The sequence below is a fragment of the Mustela nivalis genome (assembly GCF_964662115.1).
Source record: "Mustela nivalis genome assembly, chromosome: 7".
Lineage (NCBI taxonomy): Eukaryota > Metazoa > Chordata > Mammalia > Carnivora > Mustelidae > Mustela > Mustela nivalis.
Window position 1 is genome coordinate 41,110,345 of NC_139026.1, and position 26,216 is coordinate 41,136,560.

Here is a 26,216-nt window from a genome sequence, read left to right on the forward strand (position 1 = left end):
ACGGATCTTCTAATGGTTTTTCATCTTGTTTTTCAGCTAAATCTGTGGTCTCCTCAGGTATAACCAAAGGTTCAGCTGGGTGTCCAGAGTTCTCACAAACAGAAATAAGGTGGTGTCCATTTCCATCTATGACAGCTGCAACTATAGCCAGAAAGAGAGTAACAGTTATGCTGTTGCTCATACTATTTGTCAAAGGGGTAATCCTGTCAGGGCTAGAACTTGGCTTTACTCTTTGCCAAAACCAGTAATAATTATTTTGAGTCACGCCAAAACCTGCAAAACTCTCCTGTCCAGCCATTAGACAGAAGTTAACCATGAGATGGGTTAAATGTTAGGCTTCCAAGGCCTCAATTCCTCACTCTTCTTGTTACATTAGGGATGCCCAGAAAGACGCAAAGGATGGCACAGATTACAGCTGCTCTGAGCTTGGGGCTTCAGCATTGTTTCCCACTACTGCCTTCTAAGTAGTTTCTAAGAAGAAAAGATAGATTTCTTCTTTATTAACAGCTTTCTCCTCCTTTTCTATTATTTTTGGCAGTGACAGATTGCAGGCCCCATAATTTCAGAGGTAGCCCTTCCCCAACTCTTTAATATTGAAGTTTGACATTTCCTCAGTCTGATATAAAGTGCTTTGCAAAATCAGCTTTAAGTTTCCCCTGCTAACCAATCTACAGCCTCACATCCATCCTAAATAGACCTTCTAGACATGCCATGTTCTCCTGGAGACCTTTAGCAGGGTAACAGCTCAAAGAATTTTGAGCTGTTTTTCAGCTGTTTTTGAACTGTTCTTCAGCTGTTGGCTATTTTTCCTGAAGGCCACCCATCCTTTGAAGACCTCATTCCTCTAAACTGAATAGAGTTAGATGTGCCTCAATCTTATCTACATAGCTTGCATTTGTGCAAGAGCAAGAGAACCATGTACCATAGCCTGGCTTCTCTGCTGACTTGTGGACACTGTTCATCAGAGATTGCAGTATGAAGTTAAGGCATTCCCCAGTTTCAGTATGGATAAAGTTTCCTTCACTAACTAGCTTCTTTGAGTTCCTTTTAGTGGGTATGGAATTGGAAGGAACTTTTTAAAATATTATTTTTCCACAACCATTCCTACCCTTTCATTTTATAAGTGAAGAAAAGGATACCCAGAGAGGTAAGATGATGTGGTCAGATTAACACAGCCAGAGAATAGCAGACAAGACAACTAAACTCAGCTTTATTTACCTGTTGCATTTAAAAACCAATATTGTAACAGTTTTTTAAAACTATTTTAAAATATTTGATATTTCAATTATATTATGGATTCAGATAATGGCCTATTTCAGAAATGAATCTTTATTTAAATCAAATTTCCTATGGGAATGTGCATTTCTAAACCTAAATACTCAATTTCCTTAGTGTCAGTCAATTCAAGCCACTAGAATACTGTAGAATGGGTGGCTTAAATAACAGACATTTATTTCTCACAGTTCTGGAGGCTAGAAATTCCAAGATTAAAGTGCCAGTACATTCTACGGTTTGTGGATGGTTGACTTCTTGCTCTATCTTCATATGGAGAATTGGAGGGGTTAAGGGAGAGAAAGAAAAGGAGAGTGAGGAGCACAAGCACTAATCTCATCATGCGAACCCCAACTGCATTGAAGTCTTTAAGTAGACATTTCTGACTATTCCTTAAACTGTCCTTTCCTTGAGTAGTTATTTAAAGTATGGGCCTATGCTTGTCCTTTTCCTCTGTGTATGGTCATTTGAACTGTTAACTCCTTGAACATAATTATTACTGTATTATGTTTTTAAGTAGTTTTGCAAAAACATGTATCATTATTAAAAATAAAATGAAGTGCAAAACTTGTTAGAATTCACATTTTTAAGAAAATGATTAAAATTTGAAGAGAAAATCAATGTAAATAACAGAACATTTCTTTTCAGAGAGTTATTAAAACTTGCATGAAATAGAGGATGGGACTAGGTAACTTTTTATTTTTTATTTAAAAAAATTTTTTTTAATTTTTTATTTTTTATAAACATATATTTTTATCCCCAGGGGTACAGGTCTGTGAATCAACAGGTTTACACACTTCACAGCACTCACCAAAGCAGATACCCTCTCCAATGTCCATAATCCCACCCCCTTCTCCCAAGCCCCCTCCCCCCAGCAACCCTCAGTTTGTTTTGTGAGATTAAGAGTCACTTATGGTTTGTCTCCCTCCCAATCCCATCTTGTTTAATTTATTCTTCTCCTACCCACTTAAGCCCCCATGTTGCATCACCACTTCCTCATATCAGGGAGATCATATGATAGTTGTCTTTCTCTGCTTGACTTATTTCACTAAGCATGATACGCTCTAGTTCCATCCATGTTGTCGCAAATGGCAAGATTTCATTTCTTTTGATGGCTGCATAGTATTCCATTGTGTATATATACCATATCTTCTTTATCCATTCATCTGTTGATGGACATCTAGGTTCTTTCCATAGTTTGGCTATTGTGGACATTGCTGCTATAAACATTCGGGTGCATGTGCCCCTTTGGATCACTACGTTTGTATCTTTAGGGTAAATACCCAATAGTGCAATTGCTGGGTCATAGGGCAGTTCTATTTTCAACATTTTGAGGAACCTCCATGCTGTTTTCAAGAGTGGCTGCACCAGCTTGCATTCCCACCAACAGTGTAAGAGGGTTCCCCTTTCTCCGCATCCTCGCCAGCATCTGTCATTTCCTGACTTGTTGATTTTAGCCATTCTAACTGGTGTGAGGTGATATCTCATTGTGGTTTTGATTTGTATTTCCCTGATGCCGAGTGATATGGAGCACTTTTTCATGTGTCTGTTGGCCATCTGGATGTCTTCTTTGCAGAAATGTCTGTTCATGTCCTCTGCCCATTTCTTGATTGGATTATTTGTTCTTTGGGTGTTGAGTTTGCTAAGTTCTTTATAGATTCTGGACACTAGTCCTTTATCTGATATGTCGTTTGCAAATATCTTCTCCCATTCTGTCAGTTGTCTTTTGATTTTGTTAACTGTTTCCTTTGCTGTGCAAAAGCTTTTGATCTTGATGAAATCCCAATAGCTCATTTTTGCCCTTGCTTCCCTTGCCTTTGGCGTTGTTCCTAGGAAGATGTTGCTGCGGCTGAGGTCGAAGAGGTTGCTGCCCGTGTTCTCCTCAAGGATTTTGATGGATTCCTTTCGCACATTGAGGTCCTTCATCCATTTTGAGTTTATTTTTGTGTGTGGTGTAAGGAAATGGTCCAATTTCATTTTTCTGCATGTGGCTGTCCAATTTTCCCAGCACCATTTATTGAAGAGGCTGTCTTTTTTCCATTGGACATTCTTTCCTGCTTTGTCGAAGATTAGTTGACTGTAGAGTTGAGGGTCTATTTCTGGGCTCTCTATTCTGTTCCATTGATATATGTGTCTGTTTTTGTGCCAGTACCATGCTGTCTTGATGATGACAGCTTTGTAATAGAGCTTGAAGTCTCGAATTGTGATGCCACCAACGTTGGCTTTCTTTTTCAATATCCCTTTGGCTATTCGAGGTCTTTTCTGGTTCCATATAAATTTTAGAATTATTTGTCCCATTTCTTTGAAAAAGATGGATGGTACTTTGATAGGAATTGCATTAAATGTGTAGATTGCTTTAGGTAGCATAGACATTTTCACAATATTTATTCTTCCAATCCAGGAGCATGGAACATTTTTCCATTTCTTTGTGTCTTCCTCAATTTCTTTCATGAGTACTTTATAGTTTTCTGAGTATAGATTCTGTGTCTCTTTGTTTAGGTTTATTCCTAGGTATCTTATGGTTTTGGGTGCAATTGTAAATGGGATTGACTCCTTAATATCTCTTTCTTCTGTCTTGCTGTTGGTGTAGAGAAATGCAACTGATTTCTGTGCATTGATTTTATATCCTGACACTTTACTGAATTCCTGTATAAGTTCTAGCAGTTTTGGAGTGGAGTCTTTTGGGTTTTCCACATATAGTATCATATCATCTGCGAAGAGTGATAATTTGACTTCTTCTGGTCTCAGGTACACAACCTAACCCTACACCTAAAGGAGCTGGAGAAAGAACAAGAAAGAAACCCTAAGCCCAGCAGGAGAAGAGAAATCATAAAGATCAGAGCAGAAATCAATGAAATAGAAACCAAAAAAACAATAGAACAAATCAACGAAACTAGGAGCTGGTTCTTTGAAAGAATTAATAAAATTGATAAACCCCTGGCCCGAATTATCAAAAAGAAAAGAGAAAGGACCCAAATAAATAAAATCATGAATGAAAGAGGAGAGATCACAACTAACACCAAAGAAATACAAACTATTATAAGAACTTACTATGAGCAACTCTACGCCAATAAATCTGACAATCTGGAAGAAATGGATGCATTCCTAGAGACATATAAACTACCACAACTGAACCAGGAAGAAATAGAAAGCCTGAACAGACCCATAACCAGTAAGGAGATTGAAACAGTCATTAAAAATCTCCAAACAAACAAAAGCCCAGGGCCAGACGGCTTCCCGGGGGAATTCTACCAAACATTTAAAGAAGAACTAATTCCTATTCTCCTGAAACTGTTCCAAAAAATAGAAATGGAAGCAAAACTTCCAAACTCATTTTATGAGGCCAGCATCACCTTGATCCCCAAACCAGACAAGGATCCCATCAAAAAAGAGAGCTATAGACCAATATCCTTGATGAACACAGATGTGAAAATACTCAACAAAATACTAGCCAATAGGATTTAACAGTACATTAAAAAGATTATTCACCACGACCAAGTGGGATTTATTCCAGGGCTGCAAGGTTGGTTCAACATCCGCAAATCAGTCAATGTGATACAACACATCAATAAAAGAAAGAACAAGAACCATATGATACTCTCAATAGATGCTGAAAAAGCATTTGACAAAGTACATCATCCCTTCCTGATCAAAACTCTTCAAAGTGTAGGGATAGAGGGCACATACCTCAATATCATCAAAGCCATCTATGAAAAACCCACCGCAAATATCATTCTCAATGGAGAAAAACTGAAAGCTTTTCTGCTAAGGTCAGGAACACGGCAGGGATGTCCATTATCACCACTGCTATTCAACATAGTACTAGAGGTCCTAGCCTCAGCAATCAGACAACAAAAGGAAATTAAAGGCATCCAAATCGGGACTAGGTAACTTTTGAGGTTCCTTTTGGGCTTATGATTCCATCATGATCTTATTACCAATGGAAAGGCAGAAAGCAATGAAATTAATAGATGTGGACAGGCTTGTGACTTGTTTATAATCAAAGACACTATCTAACTTCTGAGGCTAGGTCATTTAAGGTGAGGCAGTTTCTGTCTCTCTCTCTCTCTCTCTCTCTTTTTTTTTTTTTTTTTTTGTAGCCCTAAAATGCCCCAAATGCTGTTACAAATTTAGTCAGTGTCCGATGTCACTAGCATGAGAGTCTCTGAGCCTGATTCACAGAAACCATAATAAAATGTTTGTTGTTGTTTAACTCCACTAAGTTGGAGGTGGTTTCTTACACAACAATTATGACTAGAATAAGTATGTTAGTATTACTGGAAGAAATATGTACTGGGAAGACCTGAGAGGGAAAGAACTGAAAATGAGAGAAGTTTGTATTTTGGTAGTTTTTAAAGAGCTAATTACAGCACATGTCATATAGAGAATGGATATGTCTGTGTGCGCATGTGTGTGTGTTTGTGTGTATGTGTCTGCTCATGGATATGTGCCTACTTGGGGAGGAGGGTACAAATCTGTATGTTCTACTTTGGGAACTTAAAAAAAAAAAAGTTACCTAAGAATTCTATTTTCATGTAGACCCAAAAGTGTACAAGGAGAAAGTATAAAGATTTGGAATTGGTATTAAGTTTCATAGTCATTCACAATTAATACTTACCACAAGAAAATGATGAAGCAAAAGCTATATCCCCCCTGCCTTTGGCTTTGTTTTTTTAAATCTAACCTCTCTATATTACCCCCCCCCATTCTCAAGATATTTGGAATAACTGCACTGGAACCTCTCTCCAAACTTCTGTCCTCTGCCTCATGCTCATCCATGTCCATTCTTTAGAAGAGGTACTACAGTGACTAAGACTCCAGACTCTAGAAAGAGACTGCCTGGTTTTGAATTATGACATCTTCATCTACCAGCTAGGGGGCCTTGAAACTCTCAAGAATTGGGAAAATTTTTTTTAAATATTTATTGATGTATTTGAGAGAAAGAGAGAGAGAGAGAGCGAGCACAGGTGTGAGTGGGGGAAGGGGAGAAGGAGAGAATCTCAGGCAGACAGCCCACTGAGCAGGCTCCAGCTAAATACCCCAAGATCATGACCTGAGCTGAAATCACGGGTCGGACCACCTTATCCCACCGAGCACCCTTGGAAAATTCTTTTTTAAAAAGGAAAATAAAAAATCAAGTTTATTGTTCAGAGCCTATGTGCCCAGGGAAAAGAGGGACTGGTTAAGAATAAGCTTCAATGAGTAAGAGACTTAAAGTGTATAGGACATTACAAGCACCCATGAAATGACTTTTATTTCAAAAGTTAACCTAGAAAAATAAAGAAGGAAAGATATCTCACTTCCTAGGAAATCAGGAAAAGCAAGAGAGTTCTCTATATGGACTGGAAGCAAATGAAGAAATTAGTTGTGAATCAGATTACCTTTTTGTACGTATGCCAAGATTTCCCCACATATATTACAAAAGCTTTGTGATTTAACTGCATAGCTAAGATGTAATAGGTAGATGACCCAGTGGACCAAGAGCAATAAGAAAAGGAGATGACAAAATCCATTCTTTGGATAAATATGGCAAAAACAAAAACAATACCTACATTTGAGAAACCCTAGGCAGGCTTCAGTTAAAGGATACTTTTGACTAGTTTCACCAACGATAATAAGGCCCCAGTTCACCAACAATTTGGTCCCTTCCTTATCTTGTGTTGCCCAGACCTGGACTATGTACTCAAATAAACAATCCTAGAATCAAGTAAGTCTCTAAAATTTAGAAGGCACCATTCAAGTACACCAAATAAGATACACAGTATTTGGAGAAACACTCAAAAGCAAATCTGCTTTCCTGACAAAATGATGGTACGGAGAGTTTTATGCTTTTCTAAGGGACTGCAAAAATAAAATATTTCTTCTTCAAGTAGCACTCATATTCATTCAGGCCCTAGGATCCTGATAAGCAGTAAGTTTATACTATACATATAAAAACTCTGTCTTTTAATATTGTTTGGGAAATAATAAGAAATAAACACCCATGGAATTAAAATACTTTCCCTAGTATTAGGGATTAGCTAATTAAAATAAATTAAATGATAACAGTTAAGATAAGTTTGAACTGGGAAGCAATTGCAACCTTGACTAGTTCCAGTTAATGAGACAAAAGCTCTCACCTACTTGAATAAGGAAGCCAAGAGTCAAAGATGCTATTCACTTGTGCATAAAGGGAAAAGGACTTTCTTGGGATGCCTGGGTAGCTCAGTTGGCTAAGCGTCTGCCTTTGGCTCAGGTTATGATCCTAGGGTCGTAGGATCGAGTCTCCCTGCTCAACATCAGTCCCTGCTCAGTGGGAAGCCTGCTTCTCCCTCTGCCTACAGCTTCCACAGCTTGTGCTTGCTCCCTCTGATAAATAAATAAATATATATATATACATATATATTTTTTTTTTTTTAAAGATTTTATTTATTAATTTGACAGAGAGAAATCACAAGTAGACAGAGAGGCAGCCAGAGAGAGAGAGAGAGAGGGAAGCAGGCTCTCCGCTGAGCAGAGAGCCCGATGCGGGACTCGATCCCAGGACTCTGAGATCATGACCTGAGCCGAAGGCAGCGGCTTAACCCACTGAGCCACCCAGGCGCCCTAAATAAATAAATATTTTTTAAAGTTTTTTTAAAAAAGAGAAAAAGACAATCTAAAATCTTTTTTCTGGTTTAACAAGAAACCTCACAAATACTTAATTACCTTTTAAAGAGTAAAGATGTTGGAGCACCTGGGTGGCTCAGTGGGTTAAGGCCTCTGCCTTTGGCTCGGGTCATGATCTCAGGGTCCTGGGATTGAGACCCACATTGGGCTGTCTGCTCACCAGGGAGCCTGTTTCCTCCTCTCTCTCTCTGCCTACCTCTCTGCCTACTTGTGATCTCTGTCAAGTAGATAAATAAAAATCTTTATAAAAAAAAATAAAGAGTAAAGATGTCATTTTAAAAATAATTACTAGGGAAACAAATTATTAAGATAACCGGTTAGATCTGCAGAGTGTCCCAGGTTGTAGAGAACTTCTCAGAGGACATAGCAATGTCTCCTCAAGTCTGCCTGCTTTTAAAAGACTTCTTTGTATAAATATCTTTCAGATAATTTTAAAACAACAGAAAATAGTACAGCATTATGGGTTGGTTTTTTTTTTTTAAGATTTATTATTTATTTGAGAGAGAGAGTGAGCACGTGAGGGTTTGCAGAGGGAGATAATCTTCAAACAACCTCCCCACTGAGGATGAAGCTGAAAGCAGAGCTTGATTTCATGACCCATGAGATCATGACGTGATGAGCCAAAATCAAGAGTTGGATGCTTAACCAGCTGAACCACCCAGGTTCTCTAAGGGTGAGGTTTTTACAAGTGCCCTCAAATGGAACAGAAAAATTAGACTGATACTTTCCTGAACGTCTTAGATTCAACCTTTTATCCGAAATACCTTTATGCTGCTGAGCAGTGTCTGCTTCTCTATAAAAGAAAAAAGAACACCTTTCCCCATCTTTGCTTTTCTAAAAAATTTCAGGGGTAGTTAGAGGGAAAAGGGTAAGACCTAAAAATTACTAAAGAAAAGCATGTTTGTTAGAACCTTTGGTGGCAACTGATATGGACCCAAATGAGTTACATGAAGAGGGAAAAGGGGGAAAAGAGCAGAGATACAGGATCCAGGGCCACAAGCACCACTGGGAAATCAAGAGAGGCTCTCAGTTCTGGAGGGGGTCTCTTCTTCCCTTCCAAGTCTACATTCTTCCTTCTTCCTGTACACTAGATGTCTCTGTTCTGCAGACCATAGGACAGAAAATATTCACCATCAAAAGGGGTTCTAGTCTAAGTAGAGCGAATGGCCAAGGAAACAGCTTTGAGAAGGAGATATTTGACAAAAAATTAAAGGAAACAAAGTGAGTAAACTATGTTAATATTTGGGAGGGAGTGAGTTTTGAAGCCCTGAGGTTTTTTTTTTTCCTTGATTCTCAAACAGACTCCAACAGTCTTCTTAAGTCATCAAGTGAATTTTCCTACAAGAAAATCTTAATTTAAGCAATGAATATCACTGGTTCATGTGCCCTCCCCCCTCAGTTCTGTCATGGCAGTTTCTCATTCTGCCCCTACAATTATTCTCTTGCTCATCTTTGGCCACAAAACACCACCAACAATGGTAAGTGCTTTAGTTTTTTGTAAGACTTTCTGGAGAATTCCACAACTCTTTCAGCCAACCTTAGATGGCCATCCTAAGAGTGACAAGTGGGGAGTGGAATGTTTGTGTAGAGGTACACAGGGTCTTTTAGTCTCATCCCTTTATTTCCATCAGCTGCCCAGACAAGCCCCATAAATAAATATCCAGTGAAGTATAATGTACTTCTATATAAGCAATTTCAAAATAAAGCCCCAAAGTAAGTTCCCCTCCCCCACTCCAATTTCCTTAAACACACACATATGCAAAACATAATGCTGCTTCCAATGTCCCCAAGTGAAAATTCTGGCATCAACACTGACTGGCCTCATATGGGTACACTTCATTTGACTCTCACAAGTTAGTCTTCCCAGCCGAATTTATAGTTCCCATGTTGTTGTAAGCTGGGTTCCCCAGGAGTCAACTCTAAGACTAAATTATTGCGTATGTTTATTAAGGAATGCCTTGGGATTAGCACCTCTGGAAGGGAAGGGAAGGGAAGGGAAGCAAAACAAGAGTAGACAGAGGGAGAAGTTGAATTGTGATGCAGTCCCAGTGACAACCTTGACTGATGCTCAGGGAGCTCTAGAACTGAAACGGCCCCTCTGTACTATCCCAGGTGGCCCCAAGATGGTTTTTATGCTTCCACACTGATCATTTATTTTGAGGAAGCCCAAACCACATAGAAGGGACATGTGTACTTGTAAGTACATGAAAGTACATGTTCCAGTCAAAAGCTGTTGCTAAGGTTCCAGCCAATAGCCCATATCTCTGTACACATGTCAATGCAAGAAGCCTCAAAAGGACTCCAGCTCCAGCCACAGTCTGACTGCAACCACAAGCGGCTGGGCTTAACTGAATCTAGTTAGCCTCCAAAGCCATGAGTGATGATAATAATAATAAATGGACTACTGTTCTGCGCTACTGAGTTGAGGTGGTTTGTAATACAGCTATACATAACTGGAACAGAGAAGAATACTCCCAAGGAAATGAGGTAGATTTATCTCAACATTTTCTAGTCAGAAGCACTTAATATTATTGTCTTCAGATCTAACCATCATCCCAAATTTCCCTTCACAATTTCTCTCAAGAGACTTCCATTCCCTCAAAATAAGATCCTAAAATCTGCCTTTAACCTCTCTGAGGTAAACAAGCAAATAATTTTCCTGTGGTAGGTGGCATGTAGATTACGACCCTAAGGACACTAAAGTAACAACTTATTTCCTGTTGAGAGCACCGGCACTACTCTACAGAACCAACTACAGAACAGCATCTGCACTACGCTATACTACTAGCTATATCCAGTGGAATTATTGCAGTTTATTGCCTCTTCCTTTTATCTACTCACGTTTACTACTTCATTCTAAGGCTTTGTTTTATTTATTTATTTATTTATTTATTTATTTATTTATTTTTGAGACTCTGTTTTAAAAAGTAAGAAGCTAAAAAAAAAAAAAAAAAAAAGTAAGAAGCTATTTACCTTAAAGGGTAAAAAAGATAAACACTGAACGGAAAATTTTTCTTCAGGTTCATGCAAGCCACTAAAGGATTTTAAAAGAATAACATGTTCTGATATATATATATATATATACATATATATATATATATATATATATATATGTTATGATATATGATAATATACATATGATTTTTATTTATTTAATTGAAAGAGAGGGAGAGAAAGCATGAGAGGAGAGAGGTCAGCAGGAGAAGCAGACTTCCTGTGGAGCAGAGAGCTGGATGTGGAGCTCAGTCCTGGAACTCCAGGATCATGACCTGAGCCGAAGGCAATAGCACAACCAACTGAGCCCCCCAGGCACCCCTGATTTATACTTTTAAAACAATGCTTTTTCTGTTGTGTGGAGAATAGAAAGGAGATGAGTTAGGAGACTGTGGTAATCATCCCAAGAAAAGATGATAGACAGGAATCCGTAGGATTGATGTTGAATTCAATACAGAAGATAGGAAAAGTGAAACTATCAAAGGTGATTTCCAGGTTTCTGAAATGAACAGCTGGAAGGAAAGGCTAAAAGAGAAGTGGAGAGGAAGGAAATTTCAGTTTCAACTGTGTTTAAATTCGCATGTTTCTTTAATGAAAATCTCATAAAAGAGAAGTGATCATGCCCTAATACCCTCTGGAACCCAAAGAAGTCATGTGGGCTGGAGGGAGGAAAATAAGAGTACAATCCAATCCAAGGAAAATAAGAGTACAATCCAAATGAGCTCCTGCATTTCTTGTATAATGAAAGTTCTTTTAATTCCCTTTAGCATCTTCAAAAATTACTGCTCAGCCTTGTAGAAATGATGTGCCTTGTTTGTAAGGTTGCTGTGTAAGTCTGCCATCTGGTGGACATAAATAAATAAAATTTAAATATAAATTGACTTCATCCAACGGAATAGAAACATTACTGCTAAGTTGAGCAACTTGAAATTTTATTAGAAATCTTTCTAATATTATTGCCTTGATAACAAACATTTATATCTTTATATTTCTCATTAGGGAAAACTGATTGCCACGTTTCCACCTAAATCGCATCAAAGTGTGCGTCATTGAAAATATTTATAAAAGGAATCTTGAGCATGATAAAACATTAAAACCAAACATGGTATAATTCCAAAGACTGGATTTTCTAGGAACTACCTCAGAAAAAATACAGTCTTTTGGCTCCTTAACAGAAACTAAAGTAGTATTTCTCTTCCTCAGATCACGGTCGGTGGGTGCTGGAGCTGGCTTCCACAGGCTCATAAGAGCAGATTATGCACATCTCTTCCAACTCTAAGCTCAGTGATTTCAGGTTGGTAAATTGAAATTGGCCATGGTGGGGGTATTTATGCTAAAGAAATCAAGGAAGACTTGAAATCAGAGTTGTTGGGTTTTTTTGTTTGTCTTTCAGAAAGTCAGTTTATCAGCATACCATACATATCTCTGCTCTCCCTTGAATTCACCAATTAAAAAAAAAAAAAAGCAATCCATGGAACAGTTGTTAATATTTTTTAAAAAAATTTTAAGATTTTATTTATTTTTTAGAGAGACAGAAATCACAAGTAGGTAGAGAGGCAGGCAGAGAGAGAGAGAGGAAGGGAAGCAGGCTCCCCATTGAGCAAAGAGCTCAATGTGGGGCTCGATCCCAGGACCCTGAGATCATGACCTGAGCTGAAGGCAGGGTCTTTAACCCACTGAGCCACCCAGGAGCCCCTACAATTTTATTTAAATATACATTTATAAATTTGTGACACTATGGAATCCTTTAGGAATTCTATTTGAGTATTTTTCTTTTCTTTTAGTTGGAGGAGCCAGACTGAATTTTTAAAAGGTTATTCACTATTAAAATTATTGCATAAAGGTAATATATCTCAAATTATTGCAGTCTTAGCTGAACCTTTGACAGTGTTGACTTTTGGATTTCTTGTACTGATGATTGTCAGCTAATAGATGCAATGAATCACTCTATAGCTCCAAAGCTGAGACCAGAAACCTAAATGCTCTGTATGCTTTGAGACTTTCCTGGTCTATTTTTAAAGGGGTGAACTCAAAAGATATAAGCTCTTACTGTATTTGTCTGATGACTCAGAAATAGTCCCTCTGATGTTTTTTGAGGATAGTGTGCTTACCTTTGCCTCTAGTTATATTGCCTTAAAGTGGCCTAAACAATAAACTTCTTATAATCTGAAACTCTTGTTAACACATATGGACAAGTCCTAAAAATAAAACTATTGGACGAGGGTCTTTATCTGTGCCAGTTTCTAAAACAGGCTTTTCAGATCTTGTGAGTTCCATAAGCCCTCAGATAAAAGAAAATGTACCTTTCTACTTTCTGAAACAGAAGTGAATAGGCCTGTTTCCTGTCAGCTGAGGTTCAATATGACAGAGAAATTCTGTTCAGTGGAAGAATCCATAGGCTCTTTTGATTAGCCTTCAGTAGTAACAACTGATAGTATTCTATAATAGCTGCAAGTGGATTGAGATGGGGATTTGAACAGAAAGGGGATTTGGGTTGAATTATGTTATAAGGTAATAGAAATGTCCAGCATTACTGGATACTAAAAGTAACAATTAGCAAAGTTTTACCAATGTAATACATTCCCACCAAGTAGATTCAACTTTCACTTTCTTGAAGACAGCAATTTTGATATCATCTACACCTAGCATAAAACCTCAAAAGATATCTGCTTTTTACAAAGGAATACAGGTAAAAATGAATGCATTGTTATATAATGCCCATTTTCCACAGGAAACTGCAAGTTCCATGAGGTCAGGATCTTATCTGTCTTATAAACACTGTATCCTCACTCCCTGACATAGTAGGGAATTTATACATATTGATTGCATGAACTAATAGAATACTAGGTATCTATACTAATAGATACTAGGTATGATATATAGATATTAGATCCAATGCAGATCTATTTAAACTTTTTTTGCAGGTATTCTGGCTCACTCAGGATGCCACTCTGTTTTTTCTAGGTGATTGTATAAAAAGAGTTCGGAAGCTTAGCTTAACTATCTCATGATATACAGGATTCTGATTTTGTAAGGGCCTGAAATTAGTATAATAAGGAAATTTTCTGAGTTTCCTAATGTCAGACACTAGACACTAGCTGAGGGAAGAAGTCACCTATACTGTTCTTTTTTCTTTTTTAAATAGATTTTATTTATTTATTTGACAAAGAGACAGAGAGAGAGCACAAGCAGGGAGAGAAGCAGTCTCCCCGCAGAGCAGGAAGCCTTATGTGGGGCTCAATTCCAGGACTCTGGGATCATGACCCAAGCCAAAAGTAGATGCTTAACTGACCGAGCCACCCAGGCGCCTGGGGTTTTGGGGTTTTTTTTCCTTAAAAAAATTTTTTTTCTTATTTAATTAATCTCTACACCCCACGTGGAGTTCAAACTCAAAATCCTGAGATCAAGAGTTGCATGCTCTAACAACTGAGCCAGCCAGGCACCCCAATCACCCATACTGTTCTGAGAGTTACTCTTCCTACTCTCCTTTAGAGAACAAGAGATCTGTGGTTCTCCTGAGTTACTCAGTCATTATGCTTTACTTCCCTTTTCTTTTCACAGAATAAAGGAACCTGAAATAAAGGCATAAGAACGTGTCTTAAATAAGGTTATATGGCTTTACTTGTAAATAAATTCTTTCCTTCTTAATAGTCAAATTTTTCTTAAATACATTACAGTCAAAATCTATAATCTTCCTAGTTAGTATCTTCTATTGTCTAAACTTTGAATACCTGTCTAGTTAACCTCATCTTCTATTTTCCTTTTATGCTGTTTGCATGCAGGTCTCCTTTGTGTGACATGATTGCAACATGTTTTACTTTTCTACATGTCTGATACACTTTGAAAGCTCTTTTTAACTTACACAAATGTTCAGTTCTAGAAACTCCACCTTCTCCATCTCATGTCTGAGACTTTCCATGAGACTTTGAGAACTCTGTGAAATTAAACAACTGTTATATTTTTGCAATACAAAATGTTACCCATTCAACCCTAGGGATAAAGGGACTAACAATAGTGTCCTCAGCCACTGCACAACGCAAGTTCAATGGTGTTACACAGAAAGTGTCATGAGTCTTCACTTAAGTGGGAACCATGTTCACTTTGGATTATAAACAAGAAGACCTTTCCTATCAGACTTTCTGTCATTATTGTATCTCAGCGGCCAGAGGGACATGAGATCAATTCCTACATGATCAATTTAGCCAATCTGGAACATTCAGTTTACAGAGACTGAACTGCAGAATTATCCAATCATTCTTAAACTCAGTGAATAAAGATTCTTATGTATTAGTACAGTAAGAATAATGGTCTATTCCTTGGGATTTTCTTTTTAATATATAGAAAAATGAAATATGTGGAAGCATCTTGCAAAATGCAAAAGGAAAAAGGACTTAAATTCATTGAGTACCAAGTGCCATGTGGCGCATGTAAAGGACATAGCACAGGCACGTCTTTCTTGGATCCCTGCTCATTGCACCTTGTGGGAGCATCTAATCATAACATTAATTTCTAGACTCATCATCCTCTGTCTAGAGGAAGACTTCCACACTTGAATGCTCAGACTTGCTATTAAGAGCATTCTTTGCTATTTGTGTAAATTTCAAGTGGCATTAGAGGAACTTACTTAGCCCTTTATTATTTTTTAAATGACTTTACTGTAGTTAACATTTGAAAACTTAAACAAAAGATAGGAATTGTCATTCCAGCAAAGGAAGTAGTTGCCCCCCAAGGAGAGCCACTCATTGGAGAAAAGAAGTCTCTTCCATAAATACTGCGGAGAAAATTTGATATTCACATGAAAAAAGAATGAAACTAGACCCTTATCTTATACGACTCACAAAAATTAACTTGAAATGGATTTAAAACTTAAAAACAAGACCTGAAGCCATGAAACTCATAGAAGAAAATTAGGGGGGAAAGTTCCTTTACATGGGTCTTGGCAATAATTTTTCAGATGTGACACCTAAAGCACTAGCAACAAAATAAAAGATTAACAAGTAGAAATACATCAAACTAAAAAGCTGTTGCACAGCAAAAATACAACCAAAAAAATGAAAAGAAAACACACAGAATGGGAAAAGAAACATTTGCAAAGCATATATCTGATAAGGGGTAAACAACTAAAATATAAGGATTCATACAACTCAATAGTCATAATAATAATAATAATCCAATTAAAAATAGGCAAAGAATCTGAATAGACATTATCCCAAAGAAGATATATGAAAGGCCAACAGGTACATGAAAAGATGTTCAATATCTCTAGTCACTAACAAAATGCAAATAAAACCACAATTAGATATCACCTCAAACTTGTTAGACTAGCCATCATCAAAAAGACAGGAAATAACTGTAAAGTTTTTTTCCGGCGAGATAAACACAACACCAGGCAAAGTGGGTGCAAGGCAAGATTTATTAAAAACACTCTCCGGCGAAGTTTCAGGGCTCAGGACATGGGGAGCCAGGAAAGTTGCGCCGGGAGGAGGTGGGCACCCTCGGGCGAGGTTCCGCCATTCTGGAAAGCAGAGTGGCGGAAGTCGCGCCCAAGGCAGGGAGGAGGGGGATTTTAAGGGGTCTTGGGGAAAGCTCAGGGGTCTTTTGGCAAGTTTCCCTTATTTGGATATCCTGCCTGCTCATCGGGATCCCATTGGTCCACAGGAGCCGGGGGCGGGGGTCTCAGGTTCCTGCTTGGGCCTTTGTTCTCCTGTCCGAGCTCAGGTCTTGTGGTGGGAACTTTCACCATCTTTGGTAGCCCTTCCTGCCAGCCCAACATTCCGACCTTTTGCTTAATATAATGGTGTCAGGGGCGTCGACTCGGTTCTGGCTACTTCCTGCTGACAGGGGGCGTCGTCATAGGCGTCGTTGGAAGTGGGCAGGCGAGAGTAGGGCTGGAGGAGGAGTTGATTGACAGATACTCAGGCAAGTTCTTATAGGCGACCCTGCGAGTACTGGAAAAGACAGGGAGCAACTGAGATTAGAAGGAGGATTATGCATACAGGTCCCGCCAGAGGGAGCAGCCAGGTTACCCAGTTGTAGGGGTCCAGGCCTCAGGACGACGTGTCTCGCCACCGTGCTTGGATCCGATCCCTGAGCTCTTTGATCCTGGAGGTAACTATATGATTGGTTAACAAAGTAACAACATTCTTCATTTAATAATAGGCAGGTCCCCCCCCTTTTCGGCGGTCAGAAGGTCTAAGGCCCGTCGGTTCTGTAGAGCTAAGGCTGCCAGGCTGGTGACTTGCGTCTGTAGGGCTGTGAGGGAGTCAGCAACCCGTTCCGTGTCATCATTCAGGGCTTGGGAGAGTTTGTAAGAAAGTCTATGGAGGTTCCTATCCCCGCTGTTCCAGTTGCCACCCCTGTGGCTATTCCTGCCACTGTTATGAATGGGAGGAAGGCAGCCCTTCCTCCATGGTGTTGGGGAAATAGGATGGACAGCAGCTGGGATTCAGAGTAGATGGTGGTAGAAGGAGATAGTAGGATGAATATACAGCCCAGGGAGTCGTTAGTGGTCAGGCAGCGATGGATTCCCTGAGGGCACAAGAGAAATATTCCTGAGGGAGTACAGTACAGGAGGGAGGAATTAGTGATATGGCAGCTGTGGTGGTAAGGGAGGACAAATTAATAATATGTATGTTTCCCCCCATGGGGCCCATATGGACCGTATTATTTGTGGCCCTGAAGTTGGGGAGTGGCCAGTCAATAGGGAGGGGTATCCCCAGGACGTAGAGTGAGGTAAGGTAGATAGGATAAAAGAGGCGGGGAAATGGCTGGAGGGCTATGATTTCTAAGAAAGGGCGGCCGTATAGTAATTCAAATGGGCTTAAGCCTGAAGACCCGCGGGGCGTAGCCAGGAGTCTGGTGAGAGCCATAGGCAGAAGTGTAGGCCAGGAAAGACGGGTTTCTAGGGTAGGTTTGGTGAGTTGGGCTTTGAGCAGCCCGTTGGCCTTTTCTACCTTACCGATGACTGTGGGTGGTATGGGATGTGAAGTTTCCAGGTTATGTTGAGGCTCTCAGCTACCTGTTGGGTTACACTGGAGATGAAGGCAGGTCCGTTGTCCGACTGGAGGGTCCGGGGCAATCCGAACCTTGGGATGATGCGCTCGATGAGTATTGTAGCCACTACGTCCGCTGTTTCCCAGGCCATGAGGTATGCTTCAATCCAGCCTGTGAATGTATTTTATGGCGAAGCATGGGAGTGAAGTCCAGTTGTCAGTCTTCCCCCAGCTGATGCCCTCAGAGCTGTTGGTTAGGCCCTGGTCTGCGGATTCCTCCTTGTGAATTCACGGCGGAACAGGTTTTGCAATCCCTGTGGACAACTTCGATTACCTTAGATAAGGAAGGATGATAGAACAATGGTTGAAGAAATTAGTGGAGAGCCTATGGGCCACTATGGAGGGATTGGTGGATATCAGTAATCAAGGTGTGCACCAGATTGCCTGGCAGGGCAATCCTGTCCTGGATGTAGATCCACCCCTTATCTGGCAAGGGTATAGGCAGTAAAGTTGCAGGGTTTAAGTGGGGGGAGGTAGAGAGAGAGAGATGCGGGTTTTCTAGGAATAGCAGATGGAATAGCTGGAGACGAGAGTCAGATGGGCCAGGTATTGGTGGCTGAGAAGATCTGTGAGTCGGCAGGAGAGTAAACCGTGATGGGCTGCCCTAAGGTCATGTTAAGGGCCTTAGAGGGGGGTACTTGATATCCCTTGGCCCCCAGAAAACTAAGTAGGGTGGAGGTGTCGTCTTGGGAGACCGAGAGGGAGGGGCTACAGAGGAGGAGGTCATCCACATATGTAGTAGAGTATTGGCCTTAAGGACGCACTGCTGTTAAGTCTGTAGGCCTGGCCGAAAATGTGAGGGCTGTCCCTGAACCCCCGGGGTAGAACAGTCCAAGTTAGTTGTCCAGAAGCATGCGTGTCAGGATCCTCCCAGGTGAAGGCAAAAAGAAAATAGGAATCAGGGTGCAAGGGGACGGTGAAAAAAGCGTCCTTTAGCTCCAGTACAGTAAAGTGAGAGGTGTTTGGGGGAACGCGAGACAGTAGGGTTAGGAACGACTGGGTGGAGGGGGACCACGACCTCGTTGATAAGCCTAAGGTCTTGTACCAGTCGATAAGCCCCTGAGGGCTTGCGTACTGGGAGGATGGGGTGTTATAGGGGGAAATGATGGGGATCAGGAGTCCCTGACGTTAAAGCCGTTCTACGATAGTTTCAGGCCCTGGCGGTGGGCTAAGGAAATAGGGAACTGAGCTTGAGGGAAACTTAGAGTTATCCTTAAGCTGTACTTTAACCGGGGTAAGGTGGGAAGTAATGATGGGTTCTGAGGTGTCCCACACCTGAGGGTCTACAGTAGGTAGGTCATCTGGAGTGAGGGTCGAGGGAGTGGAGAGGTGTAGGATGAGACGGGTTGAGGTGGATAGAGGGGAGGAAGGGGAGAGGCAGATAGTTGCCCTTAGTTTCTGGAGAATGTCCCTACCCAGTGGAGGGACCAGGCAGGAAGGAATCATAGGAACGAGTGGGGGAAGGGAAACCCATCCAGGCTACAGGTAAGGGGAAGGGTCACCCTAGGATTGGAGGAGGTCCCATCTATCCCCATAACAGTAATTGGTGAGGTTCGAGTAAGTCCCGAGTAGGAAGGCAGAACAGAGTAGGTAGCCCCCGTGTCCAGCAAAAAAGAGATGGACTTACCCATTACCTGGAGCGTAACCCTGGGCTCGGCCTGGGTGAGAGGGGTGGCTGAGTCTGGGCTTCGTCAGTCGTCCTCCAATCCAAGCAGTTGAAAGGCCAGACTTACTATCTCGGGGGGTCCCCCACGTTGAGGCGCCGAAGATACCCCGAGGTTAGGGCAGTCGGATTTCCAGTGGCCCATCAAATGGCATTGAGGGCAAGGCCGAGTTGGCGGCTTTGGATTGGGGCACTGGCGAGCCCAATGTCCCTCGGCCCTGCAATTGAAACAGGCCCCCCGGCGGGGTGCGATTGGTTGCCCCTCTCTGCTGGCTCCCAGAGCCAGCCGGCCGCAGGGCTGCTACCAAGGCTTGGGTCTGCAACTGAACCTTTTGCTGGAGTCTGGCTTGTCGTTTAAGCTCAGCCGCCTCCTCACGGGAATTAAAGACCTTAAATGCCATTTTCACCAAGTCAGAAATGGGGGTCTGAGGGTCCTCCTCAGCCTTCTTTAACTTTCCCTATATATCTGGTGCCAATTGAGAGATAAAATGAGTAGCCAGTACCGTGGCCCCTGCAGGAGAGGCAGGGTCCAAGCGAGTGTACTGGGTTAAAGGTTAGGTCAACTGGTTAAGAAACATGGTGGGGTTGTTGTAGGGGCCTGGACAATATCCCTAATCTTGTCGTAATTAACAGCCTTGTTAGAGGCTGGCCACATGCCTGCTATGAGACACTGGACCATGCGGTCGCGGCGCCAGTGGCCATCTTGGCCATCCTGATAATCCCAACCTGGTTCTACAGCTGGGACCGCCCGGGGTCCAGCATCAGTGAGCTGGACCTGATCCGCGTGCTCCCGGGCAGCAGCCTGGATGCGTTCCCTCTCCTCTATGGTGAGGGTGGTGGTCTGGACCACATGTAAATCATGCCAGGTGAGGTCATAGGCTTGGGCTAGATATTGGAATTCTTTAATATAGTTATCAGGACTGGCCGAAAAGGAGCCCAAACATTTCTCAATTTGGGAAAGGTCCTGTAGAGAGAAGGGCGCATGAACTCAAACTTCCTCAACTCCAGCAACCTCCCTTGGGGGGCTTTCAGCAGGGGGGCTTTCGAGCCCTAGTGCGGCTGGAGCCACACAGACACATTCACGCAGTCAGGCACTCTTCAGATTCAAACAGATTGGACACCCTCCCCTTTGGGTATCCCTGGCTAATGGATGGTGATCAGTCTCCCCTTCCATTCTTTACGAAAGGATCTAGCTCAAACAGTAGCCCTGCGGCTGTTACAACAGAATTCAATTAAACACAAAAGGTGTTTACCAACAGATTTCAAAAGCGTAAACCTAGTTCTGGCGACCAGCGCTCAGGTATTTTATCCCATTCTGTTAAAGGTTACCAAAGACTTTGAATGCTACCTTAAGAATGACCCATTAAAACTCCGAGACACACAATTAACCAGCAGTTCTAGTCATCTCTTTGCTAGCAGACTTTAACAAATAACAAGAGCCTATTTGACCTTCAGTAAACTTTGATTGGAGTTTCCCATTTACTGCGGATAAATTTGTCAGGAGTTCAGATAGGAGTGGGGAGGGGAGAAGGAGGGGTTGATGAGAGCCCCGGTTCAGAAATCCTGAATTTAAGGGACCTTGGGGTGAAGGATTGCGGTAAAGAGGAGGAGGAGGAGGAACCAGAGGCCCTCTCGTCAGTGGGTGGGTGAAGCTCTCTGGGGGTTCAGAGAGAGGAGATGGGGAGGAGAGGTCCAAGTCTTTGGGAGCAGTGGGTGGCAGGGGAGGGGGAGGGGAGCGGACCAAGAGGACCTGAGAGATGGAGCAGTGAGAGCAGAGGAAGGGGCGAGAGTGCAGAGTCCAGAAAGCTGGACATAAGGAACCTTGGCCCATCTGCCTTGGTGTCTGCCGAGGTTATTTAGGTCCATGAAAGTCTGATAGTTAAACGTGCCTTCCGGAGGCCATTGGGACTGATTGTCTAATCGGTATTGTGGCCAAGCGACAGTACAGTAACGTCGTTTTTGCAGGTCCTGGTCCAGTTCCAGGGTTTTAAGATTGGCCAGCAGGCCTAAAACACCCCCGGGATGTTTTAGGGTAGAATTTGGATTGGGAGGTCTCCACGATTTGTTGCCGGGCAACCCGAGGGGTGGAGGAAGGCGTCCCTCGTCCACCACTGGGTTGCAGAAAAACTGTGTCGACTGCCGTAGAGGTTAGGACGTCTCCCAGCCTCTCGGAGCGTTCTCCTCACCAAGGGAAAAAGTGTTTGTTTTTTTACTTTCTCTTTTTATTTTATCTATATAAGATGATAGATGCTAACTAGACTTCTTGCACTAATAATTCTACAATATACATAAGTGAAATCATTATGCTATATACCTTAAACTTATACAGTAATGTATATCAAATATATCTCAAAAAAACTTGAAGGGAAAAAAAAGGGTCCCTGAGCACAAGCCTTTCTTAACATAGATGTCCTAAGCATGCATTAAATATATCTCTGGATATAATCATATAGTAAAAACCAATAGCCCATGCTAAAATGCACTATTTCCTTTTCATTTTGTGAAAAGGAAAAGGGTGAAGGCGAATAAATACTGTAGCTACATAGAGTAGAAGAAACAAGAACTTTGAAATCACACAGAACCTGGTTTCAAATGTCCTTCCACCATTTCTTGTTTGACCTCAATAAAGTTACTTAACCTCCTTGCACCTTGATTTCTCTTATGAAAATCCAGGTGATACTATCTAAGTGTTGTCGTGAGGACTGACTGACAAAATTTAGCATAATAAATAATACTTTATAAATCATTTGATAATATGTATCACTTTATTAGAGCTATCTTTTTGTTACATGGACCACATGAAACCTAAGATGTCTAGAAACTCTACAGAGAATTAAAATACTGACTGCATTTTCCCCTTTACATTGATATTGTAAAGAGACAATATAAAGTCAGTCCAGCTATAACCACCATCTTCTAATATCCTAATATATTAGGTTTCAGTTCTTATAAGTGCTATAAAATTAGTTTCCCCTTGAGTGTAGCCACTTATACACATAATAACCACAATCTTCTAATATCTGTTAGGTTCCAGTTCTTGTAAGTGGTATAAAATTAGTTCCCCTTAGGTATACTACTTATATGCCTAATAGGCAGAGAACTGAACTCATCATTTTGCCTCACACAAACCGTTCCTTTTTCTAACTTCCTGATTTCTATGAATAGCATCACCGTTCTCTCAGTAACTCATACTTAACACTTTAATCATTTTTTCACAACCACTTCTCCCTCACGACCACTTACTGATCTTACTTCCTCAGCGTTCTCAAAATCTATTTCCACCTGTCTCCACATTAAGGGCCACCACCCTAATTCAGGCCTCCAACCTGGTTTTCTTGCCTCAGACCTCTTTTCTCCATCAAATTCTTTTCATCTGTAGTTGCCAAATAAATCTTAAACAAATAATGCTTTGATTATTGAGCCTGTTTTTCCACATTAACTCTGCCTCTTCTGAAACATCTCTGACAACTCCCCACTGCTTACTAAATGAACTCTAGTCATTCAACACCTTCTACGACATGACCCCTTACTATCTTTCTGACCACGTCTTCTAATTACTCTATTTTCTGCATCCTTCTTGCCTTTTCCTAAGCAATCCCTGTGCTTTTTTACCTTCATACAACTATTATTATTTCTTATACTTTGAAAAATATGCAGTCTCATTTGACCTGTCCAAATCATGTCACTGTTTAAGGTCCAAGCAAATGCTCTATCTCAAGCAAGTGAAATAGTATATTTGCAGAAAATCCATTTTAAAATCAATGAATTTACTTAATTCATTAAATATATATACATACAAAGAAAGAAAATTCTATCCTGAAGGGCTAGGTTGATTCCTGGCAATAAAATTAAGAATTAAACTGAAATCATTAGAAAATTGATATGGAGTTTGATTAGGCAGACAAAAAGAGAGGCCAGTAGTCTTTATTTTGACAAGAAGAATGGAAGGTTAGAAATGGGGAAATAAGCTAGAACCAGAATAGAATATGATGGGTTATGATTACTGTAAGCAGAAGAGGTTCATGAGAACAGTTAGGCTAAGATTTGTTAAAACACCATAGACTCTTCTCAGAGTGGGAAAAATACTGTGTGATTGCAAATTGTGTGAAAAATGGATTGCTAGCTTAAAAGTTAGGTTTGCTCTTGGCCAGCAGTTCTCAAAATGTGGTTTGTAGACCCCATGGAGTCCTTTAAAATGTTTCAAGTATCTGCAAGGTCAGAACTGTTTTCAAAATAATACTATGACATTATTTGCCTTTCAAACTATGTTGACATTTGTATTATCATACAAAGGTAATGGTGGGTAAAATTTCTGCTGCATTAATAGAAATCAAGACAACAATACCAGCCTAGACTAATAGCCATTGTATTGGTCACTGCTATATACTCACAAGAAAAAAAAAGAGCGTTTCATTTAATAATATGCTTGATAAAATAGCAACAATTAATAATTTTAATCTAAACTTCTGATTTCATGCCTTTTAAAAATTCTATGATACAGGGGCGCCTGGGTGCCTCAATGGGTTAAGCCTCTGCCTTCGGCTCAGGTCATGATCCCAGGGGTCTGGGATCCAGCCCCACATCGGGCTCTATGCTCAGCAAGGAGCAGGCCTCCACCTCTCTCTCTGCCTGCCTCTCTGCCTACTTGTGATCTCTGTCTGTCAAATAAATAAATAAAATCTTTAAAAAAAATAATTCTATGATACAAAATGCACAAAGAACTCCTACTGAATACCAAGGTACAAAGGTAGTTCTAAGAAAAAGGATTTATGTGATTCAGTTGTGAGTTGAACAAGCCATTTTTTATATGGAACACCATTTTTACTTGAAAGAATAACATGACAAAATGAACTACTGGGACTTCATCTAGATAAAAAGCTTCTGCCAGCAAAACAGCTGACAAAGCCTAAAGATAACCTACAAAATGGTAGAAGATATTTGCAAGTGTCTTATCAGATAAAGGGCTAGTATCCAAGATTTATAAAGAACTTATTAAACTCAACATCCAAAAAATATATAATCCAGTTAAGAAATGGAAGACATGAACAGACATTTCTCCAAAGAATACATATAACATGGTCAACAGACACATGAAAAAAAGTTCAACATCACTCAGAATCAGGGAAATACAGATCTAAACTACAGTGAGATACCACTTCACACCAGTCAGAATGGTTAAAATTAACTAGTCAGGAAACAAAAAATATTGGAGATAATGCAGAGAAAGGAGTACACTCTTTACTGCTAGTGGGAATGCAAGCTGGTATAGTCACTTTGGAAAACAGCATAGAGGTTCCTCAGAAAGTTAAAAAAATAGAGCTACCTTACAACCCAGCAATTACATTACTAGGTATTTACCCAAAGGATTCAAACATAATGATCTAAAGGGGCACCTGCCCCCTAATGTTCACAGCAGCAATATCCACAATAGTCGAACTATGGAAAGAGCCCAGGTATCTATCAACAGATGAATGGGTAAAGAAGACGTGGAACATATATACAAGAAATATTACTCAGCCAACAAAAAAGTGAAATATTACCATTTGCAATGACATGGATGGAACTAAAGGGTATTATGCTAAGTGAAATAAGTCAATTAGAGAAAGACAATTATCATATGATTTCATTCATATGTGGAATTTAAGATACAAAAAAGAGGATCATAGGAGAAGGGAGGGAAAAATAAAATAAGACAAAGTCAGAGTGGGAGACAAACCGTAAGAAACTCTTAACTATAGGAAACAAATTGAGTGTTGCTGGAAGGAGGTGGATGAGCAGATGGGGTAACTGGATGATGGTCATTGAGGAGGGCATGTGATGTAATGAGCCCTGGGTGTTATATGCAACTGATGAATTACTGAACTCTACCTCTGAAAGTATTAATGCACTGTATGTTAACTAATTAAATTTATTTCTTTTTTTAAGATTTTATTTATTTATTTGACACAGAGAGAGAAAGAGAGAGAGCACAAGCAGAGGCAACGGGAAAGGGAGAATTAGTCTCCCTGCTATGGGGCTCCATCCCAGGACTGGGGGATCATGACCTGAGCCGAAGGCTGAGGCTTAACCAACTGAGTCACCAACTAATTGAATTTAAATAAAATAAAAATTTAAAAAAGAATGACAGGTAAATAAAATATAATTATTCAGACTTGGGTATTTGGCAGACATTGTCTCAAAACTTAGTGAAGTCTGTCACTTCAATGAAAACAACGTACAGCATTTGTTGTTAAAGATAAAATTCAAAGGGTGCCTGGGTGGCTCAGTGGGTTAAAGCCTCTGCCTTTGGCCCAGGTCATGATCCCAGGGTCCTGGGATCGAGTCCCTCATCTGGCCCTCTGCTCAGCGGGGAGCCTGCTTCCTCTTCTCTCCCTGCCTGTCTCTCTGCCTACTTGTGATCTGTGTCTGTCAAATAAATAAATAGAATCTTTTTTAAAAATTTTTTAAAAAAGATAAAATTCAAGCTTTCAAGAAAAATTCAGAATTGGGGGAAACTTGTATCTACCCATGAGTTTGACGATTTCCTAATTCTTTTTTTTTTTAAGATTTTATTTATTTATTTGACAGAGAGAGATCACAAGTAGGCA

General features: G+C 40.5%; 1 protein-coding gene across 1 annotated transcript in view; it reads left to right on the top strand.

Moving 5' to 3' along the window:
* The window catches only part of LOC309869392 (uncharacterized protein), a gene marked incomplete at its 5' end in the record, with an annotated part of 161,912 nt that overhangs the window by 121,627 nt on the left and 14,069 nt on the right, over positions 1 to 26,216 (top strand). The window contains one exon of the transcript XR_014314149.1: positions 12,118 to 12,208. The remainder of the gene's footprint in view (positions 1 to 12,117; positions 12,209 to 26,216) is intronic.